We start from the raw sequence: 11,303 nt of genomic DNA, 5'->3' as shown, positions 1-11,303 counted from the left end.
CGACCGTCCCCAAGCAGCTGCAAGCTCAACCAGCTGGGCACGCACCTGTGTGGCGTCGAGCAGCCTCTACACCAACTCAGCAAGCACCTGCGTGGTGGCATGCAAATCTTCATGAAGGCTCCACCACCGCACCACCTCAGCTGCCTGCCTACCTACATGGCGCCACTCGCATCACTGGCCTGGGCGCGTGTCAAAGCCAAGCGAGGCGGCAACGGACGGGACGGGCTCCGTTCCTGTCCCCGATAAAGCAAGGGGACACCTAAGCAATGCATTAAATGCATCTTGTCTTGTAATATGGGCGATAAGCTCGTAGCACTGTTACCTTTCCACGTCCTGCGTGCCACTGTGGCAACCCATTTTCCTATAAAAGGAGGCCCGAGGCGACAAGGAGAAGGATTCGGCTTTTCTGGGCTCGTTACACCCCGTAGCTAGCTCAAGAACACAAGAACTCTCTGAAATACACCCACCGAAGCAGGACTAGGGTTTTACGCATCCTCGCGGCCCGAACCTGGGTAAACGATCCTTGTGCTGATTACTAATCCTGCTCTTCTCACAACGCTGCGCCCTGGCAACTGTAGTAGGGATTCTTGTGATCCCATAGGTGTCATTTCCCCGACATCTTTGGCACGCCTGGTAGGGGCCGCAATTGTAGAATCTGGTCTGGTAGTTATCCTAGCAGTTCTTCGTCGCCATGGCTCCCAAGGAGAAAAGGGCGCCGCCTGCGAACGCGAAGGACGCCAACGCGGCAACAGAAAATCTAAGTAATTCAGAGCCTTGAGTTATTTCCTTTTATACATAAGGTTATCATCCTCGGAGATCTTGCCTATGTATGAAAACTTGCACGCAAAGGGGCCCTTCCGCGATTGGCAACGCCCTTGTTCTGTTTTGAGTCCGCTCAACAGCTCAAAGCGGCCGCGTCGAGAGTGGCGGGGTAGCCTTCCGCACTTGGCAACACTCCCGACCCTGACTCGAGTCAAGCTCGACAGTTCGGGCGGCCGCGCTAAGGGCGGTAAGGTGGTTCGCCTGGCAGCGAGCACACCCGGCAGGCCAATGGGGATCCGTCCCCAAGACGCCCCCCTGGGTTTACGCGCCGGCAAACCTACCCGGTTGACGTAGGGTGGACGCAGAGTCATATTAAACGTGCTGCAGAGTCATATTACATCAAATTGTTGTTGTAGTTCTAACTAGAGATAGCAATTGTCTTGGTTGTGAACCTGCAGCGGCGATAAATAAACGGGGTGCCTAATCCCGGCGCTGGCTCTCCACCCTCTGAATTCCACTGACATGGCTGATGATGGGCTTGATGGGCTCCCTAAGCGGCGCGAGGTCAGTACCCTCCGGCAAGCTTTCCAGCGCGGCGTCGAAGTCGAGGTCGGGGTACCAGTATGCCACCTTGGTGAGAACCTTGGTCATGGCACCCTGGCAAAGCCTCCGGGCCTCGTCGGCCAGTGAGGCCGCCCGGTTGGCGCGAAGCCGCTCCAAAGCACCGACGACCTTCTCAAAGAACAGGGTCAGGCTGCAGTTGGCGCTCACATTCCGCTCCGGGGCGTACCTCACGTCCTGCATCCCCATGATGGCCAGCTACGTGGCGGCCTGGTTGGCGACAGTGGCAAGGCGATCGAGCCAGCGGTTCTCGCCCTCGACGTGATCCATGAAGTTGAGGGCCTCGTTCTTCCGCAGCTGCTTCTCGGCCTACAGGTTTTTGGTCAGGGTCCCGTCCCGGGCCCTGGCCTCCGACAGCATCTTCTTGAGACCCTCTAGCTTCAGCTTGAGGTCTTGGATGAGCTGTTAGCCTTGGAAAGCTCCCCGGCCTTGCTGACGACCGCGCCCTATGCCTCCGTCAGGGCGCTGTTAAGCGTGTCCTTCTCCTGGGACAGCTTCAGGTCCTGCTCCTTCAGCCCGTCGCGCTCCACCTCCAGCTCCTTCACCTTGCCGGCGTGGACCTGGGCCTGGGCATCGAGCGCCTCTTTGTGCCTCTGCACCAGCTCACTGGTTTGCTGAAAGACAAGCTTCCCCACCTCCTCATCCTTGCCACAAAGTGTGGCGGCAAGCTTCTCCTCGCGCGTGGCGAGGTCCTCCTTCTGGGAGTTCAGCGCGGCCTCGTGCTGGGTCCGGGCGGCTTCGGCGACAGCGGCCAAGTTCTTCGCCGTCTCTTGGGCCTTCTCGACGTCGGCGAGCTTCATGGTGAGCTCCACGTCGCGCTTGGCCAGCTCGCCCTGGGCGGCTTTCAGCTCCTTGTGAGCCTGGCGGAACCAGTCCTGCGTCTCGGCGACGCGCTTCTGGAGGTCCGCCTCCGCCTTCTCCACCTCCGTCGTCCTTTCTCCAGGTGGGCGCGGTGGAGCGCCTGGAGCTTTCGGTAGCTGGGGCCCATGGCGTGGAGGAGCCTCTCTTCCTGCGAGCCGTCACCGCCAACGCTCGGCTCGTCGACGACCTCAAACCCGGCGGCGGCAAGCACTTCATCGTCGAACACCTCTCCCTCGACGGGTGTCCTGGTGCTCGACACGCCTGGAAGGTGGACGAACAAGTCGTCACTCACCCTCAGGTACTTGCCAGAGCCGGAAGCAGTGGAGGAGGAAGGCTGGTCATCAGCCACCTCCTCCTCCTCCTCGGCTGCGGCCCTGCCGGCCTCCCCGGCTGCCCCCTTGCCAGTCTCCTCAGTGGTGGCCTTGCCGGCCTCCCCGACAGGCCCCTTGCCGGACTCCTCAGCGGTGGCCTTGCCGGCCTCCCCGGCAAACCCCTTGGCGGCCTCCTCGGCGGCGATCCTCTCGGCGTCCGCCTCGGCGGCCTTGGGGGCCTCCTCGGCAGCGCCCTTGGTGTGGCACCCAAGTTTTTATTTGGATTTTTTTGAAAAGATTTTTATTTGACTTGAGGGGAGTGATTTAAAAATTTTCTTCAAGAGAACTCTCCCTCTCATATATTTTCTTTATGGCAAAAATTTTATTTGGATTCACCCAAGATCTGCCTTTGACCTTGGGAGTTCTTGCTCTTCATTTGGACTCAAGACAAAATGTTTTTTTCATTTGGGAAAAGAACTTTTGAAAACCTTTTTCTGAATTTGCACTATGGCTTTTGGAAGGTACTTTGCCACTTTCAACTATTCCTTCTTGCCATGGCATAAGTGCAAATCCTCTCTCCTAAACACTCCCTCACCTCTGGATCATGATTTACACCAAATCCAGCAAGTTGAACCTCCCCATGTATTTATTTTCCATTCAAATTCTATTCAAATATTTTCTGCCTTCTATTCTACCTCTTGGAGATTTACAAAGGAACTCCATTTTCTGTTTGGACTTTTACCACCAAACTTCTTTCCCCTCCTAGTCCTTTGAACCCTCAACCTAGAACCATGAAGATCCACTGATCTCCAGTTCAAAATTTTCAAACTACATCAGCTGCAAGTTTGGACCAGATTTGGCAAATTTGGTGAAATTCATTCAAAACCTGCTCCAAATATTCCAAATAAATTCATGCAGCCCCTGGGTGCTTTGAGTGGTCATCTCACCAAGTTACAGCTCCAGCAAAATTTATCTCTTTACCAAAACCTACTGTCGAACACCTGCAATGCATGGTCACTGTCAAGTTTCAGTAACTTCAGAGTTTCAGTTCAGTACTTGCTGTCGTTTTCTTCAGAAACGGGCATCGATCTCGCCAGTACCGCCGCGTCGCCTTGCTCCTCGTCCTCGCCCACTTGTTCCTGCACCGCACGAGCGCCTGGCACCTTGCGGGCGTCGGCGACGAGCAGCAGGAGATGCGCCGCCCCGTGACCGACGCCGGCGGCGGCTTTGCGGACGCCAGCGGGAGACACGGCGCCGACGACTCCACCCAGCGCCGCCCAAACCACCGGAGCCCGCCGCGTGGCCGTCCACTCCCCCGAATGCGCTGCCGCTCTCGTCGTGAACCGCAGGGCGCGGAGCGCGCTCTCTGCCGCCGTTGAGCCCGTGCGGTCACCTCACCGTGGGCAGACGCCATTACGCCAGGGCCAGCTCCGTTTAGCTGCAAAACGAGTCCCGTAAACATCCACCGATGCTGCCCGACCGCTCAAACCCTCTGCCAACCCACTGCTCCGCCGTAATCGCTCGCCGGAGATTCTCCGTTCACGGCCACCCCGTCGATCTGCCTATAAATAGAGGTCCCGAGCTTCAACTCGAGCACCCACCAGCCCTGCACTTCCTCTAGAGCACGCCTAGCCACTGGAAGAGCCCCGAGGAGGTCTCCTTCCTCGACTCCGGCCGCCGCGACCCGCCACGGGATCCAGCCCGATTCGCCCCCGTGTGTGCTCCGCAGCCTCCATTCTCTTGCCAGTAACTTCACCATGCATCTCTCGTTCTGACCCGCACTTCAATTTGAAGCTTGCAGCCCTCCACCGGAGTTCCCCATCCTCACCCGAGCCGCCGTCCGCCGGAGATAGTGTCGCCGTCGACGTGGTGCTCCCCGTTGGACGAGTCCACCACCCACCGACGCGGAAGAAGACACTGAAGCTCTTGGTACCCTCCGTTTCTCCTAACTCGCCGTGGTTCGACGCCGGCGTCCACCGCCGTCTTCGGGCGCCGGCGAGCCTTTTCAAACCTGACATGCGGGCCCCGCGTGTCAGCCTCTGTTCTATTTCCCCGAACCGTTTTCTGTTGACGCCTTCGGGCAAAATACGTCTTCTCCCTTGCGCTTGCGCTTTTCCAAACGAACCGTTTTCTGTTTTCTCAGTTAAAACCCTGGAACTTTTCTGTTTCATTACAGAAAGGTCCCTGGACAGAAACCTTTATAACTTTTTAATAAAAAGGTATTTTTGAGTGATTCTTTTTCTGACATTCTTAAAATTTTGTCTAGTTTTTTATGGGATTTATTTGGGAAATATTTGGCAAAGTTTCTGTGCATGTGTTGGTTTTCACGTTAGTACCCGTTTCGTGATTGCCGTAGGTTCCGGGAGAGGTGACGGAGCCGCGAACTTCGCCGAGCTAGATTCCGACTTCTCCGAACCAGGCAAGCATGTTTGGACATTTGATATGGCAGAAGTTTTGCATGTTCATGTGAAAGTTTGTGTGTGGCATATGAGTGTCGGTAAATATCTCGTTGCTCGTAAGGCAACGACCCGGTTGTTCCGAAGTTGCGATGACCTCTGATGAGAGGTGGCCTAATCATGTATTGACATGAAGGGCAGCAAGGTGGTACTGTTGTAGCATGCCAGCCTTGCGTCATCCGACTCTCTTCGACGTTAACGTGGTTGGAGCCACGTTATCGATCTTTTCCCGCATGTTCCAAAGTTGCGATGACCTCTGATGAGAGGTGGCCTAATCATGTGGTGACATGAAGGGCAGCAAGGTGGTACTGTTGTAGCATGCCAGCCTTGTGTCATCCGACTTTTCCGACGTTAACATGGTTGGAACCGTGTTATCGTCCCTTCCCCTTTCCGTGCTACCACATGTCTCATTGCCAGGATACGGTTTAGTAAGTTGGTAACCTCTTTCCGTGTACACACCAAACAGAGAGGCCGGGATGATGGTACCTTGGCCCAGGATTAAAGCCAGTCATTCGGTCAGGGGGCATGGGTGTTTCCGGTTGGGACCGAGAGGGGGGGCACCCCCTTATAGCGCGCATATAGAAATTTGATCCCATGCTACGCAAGGTTGTAGCCTCCCCGACTCAAGGTTCTTCTTGAATGTTGCCGAGGGTGATCCCTGGCTTCGGATGGTTGAATTGGGTGTGTACTGGTTAGACGTGTTTCCTTCCAGAACACCGTAGACGGAACTAGTCCCCGTGACTACTGAAATCCGTTGGCTGTGGTTAAGTACAAACTCTGCAGAGTCAAATTCTTTCCAAATCATCGTATCCATGATCAGTAGTGTATACATTATATCCATATCTATCCATGTGAGAAACTTGTCCCCGGTGAACAAGCTCAAGTGGTAAAATCTCAGGTTTTATTGTTATTCCAGTGGATGGACAAGCTTTATTTTGTGTCTCATGCTTGTGATAATTTATGTCTCCGAGCTGTTGTAATAATGAAATGTGATATAGGCCCTCTAGGTGACGTCGCGCAGACGTCCGACTGTGGCGTGTACTCGTTTCTCACTTTCGATATAAGCCCTTTATGTGATGTCGCTCAGACGTCCGACTGCGGCATGCACTGTCTTTACTTTCTGTTGTAAGCCCTTTATGTGGTGTCGCCCCGACGCCCGACTGTGGCATTATTATTCCGCATTTTCCGCTCGAGGAGTCTTTCAGACACTCGTTTGGCACCTGTATTATTATTCCGCATTTTCCGCTCGAGGAGTCTTTCAGACACTCGTTTGGCACCTGTATTATTATTCCGCATTTTCCGCTCGAGGAGTCTTTCAGACACTCGTTTGGCACCTGTATTATTATTCTGCATTTTCCTCTCGAGGAGTCTTTCAGACACTCGTTTGGCACCCGTATTACTATTCGGCAGTTTCCGCTCGAGGCGTCATTCAGACCCTCGCTTGGCACCCAGTATTTATTATCTCTATGTCTGATCGCACTGGTTAACTTATTCATGTGTTTCATGTTTGCATTTGTTATACCTTATGTCCGAACTGTCTTGCGAGTACTTTCATAGTACTCACCTGGCTTGTTGATTTGGCCAGATGTTGACGAAGGCGATCTCTTGGATGAAGAGTTTGATAGCGCGTCCGATGCCTAGAGGAGTCCCAGTCAGTCCTGCGCGATCCCCGATTTTGGTCACTTGTATTGTATACGCTTCCGCCACCCGCAATAAGTCTTCTCGAGTCTCACTCCGACGCTCGAAGAGCTGTAGTCTTCTGGAGACATATCACTCGCCTCGCGGTGATATCTCCACCATCGTCATTATCGTGAGTTAGTAGTTTGCCACCCTATCCGCCGTATTGTTTTATCGGCGTGCATGTAATAAATTGTTGGGCAGTCTCTGCTCAACTTTGTATTATATTTAGTACTCCTAGTATTTTTTTTCTTCTGTGACCAATGTATTGTCTATCAGTGAGAAGGAATTCTTCCTCGCTGGTCCGTAACAGGGATTGGTTTCTCAATAATTTTATTGAAAAACCGGTCGTGACACTTGGCGGCCTCCTCGGCGGCGATCCTCTCGGCGTCAGCCTCGGCGACGTCCTCGACGATGGCGTCCACGTCCTCTGGGTTCACCAAGAAGGAATCTGGACACCAAAGAAGGGAGTGAGGCGAGGCCAAGGCCAAGAGCCAGAAAGAAAAAGGAGAGGGACAAAAGGCGAGCAACTTACCAGCGCCAGTGCCCGGCTGGGAAAAAGAAGTCCCCTCCCCGCCAACATTTGGCGCCAAGGCAAAACCGCCAGCGCCCAAGTTCTCCTCCTCCTCCTCCATGTGCGTTGGCTCGGTGCTTGGCGCCCTTGCCAGGGACGCCCCCGGGGCAGTGTGGTCGATGGGGGCGGCCTGTTGGGAGTAGCCCTCTGTGGCTCCTCCTGCTGCCGCTCTCCTCCTGCATACCCGGCAAGGTCAGCACCAAAGTATCGTACCCCTGGCACGCACCTGCGTGGCGACGAGCGGCCTCTACACCAACTCAGCAAGCACCTGCGTGGTGGCATGCAAATCTTCATGAAGGCTCCTCCACCGCACCACCTCAGCTGCCTGCCTGCCTACATGGCGCCACTCGCATCGCTGGCCTGGGCGCGTGTCAAAGCCAGGTGAGGCGGCAACGGACGGGACGGGCTCTGTTCCTGTCCCCGATAAAGCAAGGGGATACCTAAGCGATGCATTAAATGCATCTTGTCTTGTAATACGGGTGATAAGCTCGCAACACTGTTACCTTTCCACTTCCTGCGTGCCACTGTGGCAACCCCTTTTCCTATAAAAGGAGGCCCGAGGCGACTAGGAGAAGGATTCGGCTTTTCTGGGCTCGTTACACCCAGTAACTAGCTCAAGAACACAAGAACTCTCTGAAATACACCCACCAAAGCAGGACTAGGGTTTTACGCATCCTCGCGGCCCGAATCTGGGTAAACGATCCTTGTGATGATTACTAATCCTGCTCTTCTCACAACCCTGCGCCCCGGCAACCGTAGTAGGGATTCTTGTGATCCCATAGGTGTCGTTTCCCCGACATAGACAAAGAAAAGTACAGGGGAGCTGGAGACAAAGTTGTGAGAAGGCTTAGAAATCAATACAAAACTTATGCTCTTAGTACCAACATCGATCCTTCTTCGAGGAAACATTTGGTTCATAGCCAATTGTGTGATAAAATTGCACCAACATGAAAGACGACTGCGTCTCCAACGAACTCAAGGTGAACTGATGAAGGATATCATCTTTGTGGGTAACAAGCAAAGAGCACTGATGGAAGACAACTTGTTTTTCATTGAAAATCGACCAGTTTCATCAGCCGACGCAACCATGAGGCGCAACCATGAGCATCGATAGGTCATCGTGGTGATGCATCATCCATTTGGCATCAAGTTTGGGTGAGGCACCTATGAAGTTCGACAAATCCTCACTATGGTCTGTTTCTTCTCAGTAGTCAAGCTCGAGGAAGGAAGAACCACGTGGCAGAGGACAGTGAGGCGGAACAACAATGGCCATCCAATTTTGTGCACTTCCACTAAAATTGAGGAAGACATGCCCGGGTATGGAGATACGCATCGCTGTTTCCAAAAATATAAAAAAGGGATATAGTGTTGTTACTTTGTTTTACAAGATTAACAACGACATCTCAATTGTCAATAAGAATTATGAAAAGTACACCAACAAACAGAAGCATCATGATTATCTTGATGGGAACTAAACCAGGATACCCAAGAAAAAAAGCATTTCTTCATTTAACCAGTGATAGTATTAGATTAGCAGCAGCAATAGGAGCATATGGACAATGAACGCACAACCACCATGTACTTTTTGTCGAAACAAAATGTATACCTCCACCGAGGCATAAATCAGGACAACTCTTCGAGTGGCATTTCCTCTGTAATAGTAGGTGATGTTGGACCAGCCGACGAACCCTAGCTACTATACATGGGGAGCTGGGGAGTGTCGCATAGAAGAAAACCTGCATGCAGCGACCTGGGGAGCTGGACCAGTACAAGAAGTTATACCTCAGGTGGGCGAGATGTCGCTTAGGCGGGCGGGCGGGATCTGCCCACACGACGGCAGCGAACAAGGGTGCGGAGGACCTTCGTCCGCGCCAGCGCCGGCTCCGAGAGGACGGTGCTCATCGGCTTCCTCCATCGCCGACGGCGACAATGTCAACGCTGCACCTCCTCACCTCCCGCAGCGGACGGGATTCGGCCAGATCTGTGACCACCGGTGAGGAGAGAGATAGTGTGGACACTGTCATCTTGTTTTGATATGGAGAGGGTGAGAGAGCGAGACGCGAGAAACTCTATCAAACAAGAGGCTATAATGGAGTAAAACAATCTCTCCATAGCAGTGGTTTTAAATAGAATACGCGCGTTCCCGGAAAAAGAAACGAAAACTGGCGGACACTTTTTTAACGTACCAAGAAAGAAAACTCGATCAAAAACACGCCCCCGCTTCCATGTCGCGAGAGTCGTCGCACACACACACATAGACATAGACATGCATATCCGTGTTTACGTAAAATTCCATTTCCATCTCCAATCATATTTGTCCAACTAGAACATTATTTACGTTGTTAATTATATACGCGGAAATATTAATGGACAACATCTCTTGTTTGCGGGCGTCCGGACCCCTGCCACGGTCGCTCCTGACCAACCCGAACCCTCTTCATCACCCGCGCGTGCTTCCCGCCCGAAACGGTCAGTGCCGCATTCATGCACGGCCAGAGCGGACGCGACCTCTCATTGGCGCCGGCTTTGAAGCGGCGCGCCGGCCGAGAGAGCGTCGCCCGCGCCGCTTCCTGGTGCACGCGACTGCTATGCATTCAATGGTCGCAATAGCCGGCCACAACATGCATGTAAAAAGTTCTTGGGAGTCCGTGCTACAGCTAGCTGTCCTCCCCAACTCGTCAATCTCTTCCAGTACTACTAGTACTCCATGGCGCGATCCATCGACAAGCAGGTGGGGAAGTTATCGTATACTCGGTTTGCGGTGAGTGGCATGCCGAGCGACCGTGTGGGGTCGAGCCGTGGAGGAGGGTGAGACACGAACGCGACAGACGTGATTTAAACGTTGGTTTTGCTCGATGGCGCGATCCAACGAAATGAAACGTTGGTTTCTCTCCGTTTCCATTTTTTCTCCGGAAAGATGGAAACTTTCCACTCCATTTTCATTCCTACTCCAAGGTTGCCCCGTTACAACATTCCATCCAATACAAAGGAAAACTAACACGCATGCTGATGCATCTCAATGATTCACAGATCATAGCCAATATTTACTTCACGACTAAAGACAAAAGTTGTGAGAGCGTGTACGAAAGAAAAACTACTGATGGGATCACTACGACTCAAACCCTAAACCCTAAACAGGATTTAATTTCCTCGCCAGGTAGAACCTGTCGAAGGAAAGACGGCTGGCACCCTCGGATCATACGATGCTTTTGTGCAGTTCCACTAAAATCGAGCTGAGCAACCCTGATGGCAAAGATATTGAAGAAGTGTGATTAGAATAATAGTACTGGCACTAGTTCATGAGACATAAACTCATCACAAGTAGAAGCCGGTAGAACTAGAGAAAGATCGACATGGAGATGGAGCTACGTGGGGAGCTGCGGCAGTGGAGCAAGCCGGCTCCAAAAGGAAGATGGACTACCTGGGACGCCGGGCTGTAGCTAGAAGGGCGGTTGGGACACGGCATCGGCCCATACCACGGTGACCCCCGATTGGGACGCACCGACTGTGGATTTTCTCCCTCGCCGATGTCGACCGCGTCTACGCAGAACATTGTTCCCTTCCCCCAGCTACGGGATCAGGCCGGATATGTGACCAGCGGTGTGGCCACCGTCGTTCGATGCTTGTGAAGAGAGCAACCCAAGCAAGCAGGCTTGTACCTTAGTCTCCTGCTAGTGTATATATAGTGGTTTTCTTTTTCTCTCCATATCAACCATTTTATATTGCGTACGTGTCATTGAAGAGTGAAATGATGGTTGCTTCTTCCGACTAACTTACTGTGTGATTTGGGTGCTCCTTTAGTGGCCCCTACACGTACTCTCCTACGTGTATGCAACAGTCACACGTACACATGGACGCAAAAACGCACGCGACACCCTAATGCATGCATGTCTGAGCACACGACGGAACACACACGGTCACGCTCAAGTGCTCAACCTACACGTGCATGCACACGCATACTCAGCCAGGGTGAGCTAGTGACCGTATAAACACCGGAAAATGTATATATTGAGCGCAATGAGCGTATTATGAAGTCCACTG

The sequence above is a fragment of the Triticum aestivum genome, chromosome 4D, assembly GCF_018294505.1.
Source record: "Triticum aestivum cultivar Chinese Spring chromosome 4D, IWGSC CS RefSeq v2.1, whole genome shotgun sequence".
Classification (NCBI taxonomy): domain Eukaryota; kingdom Viridiplantae; phylum Streptophyta; class Magnoliopsida; order Poales; family Poaceae; genus Triticum; species Triticum aestivum.
The sequence above is the reverse complement of the archived record's forward strand: the minus strand, read 5'-3'. Positions refer to the sequence as shown.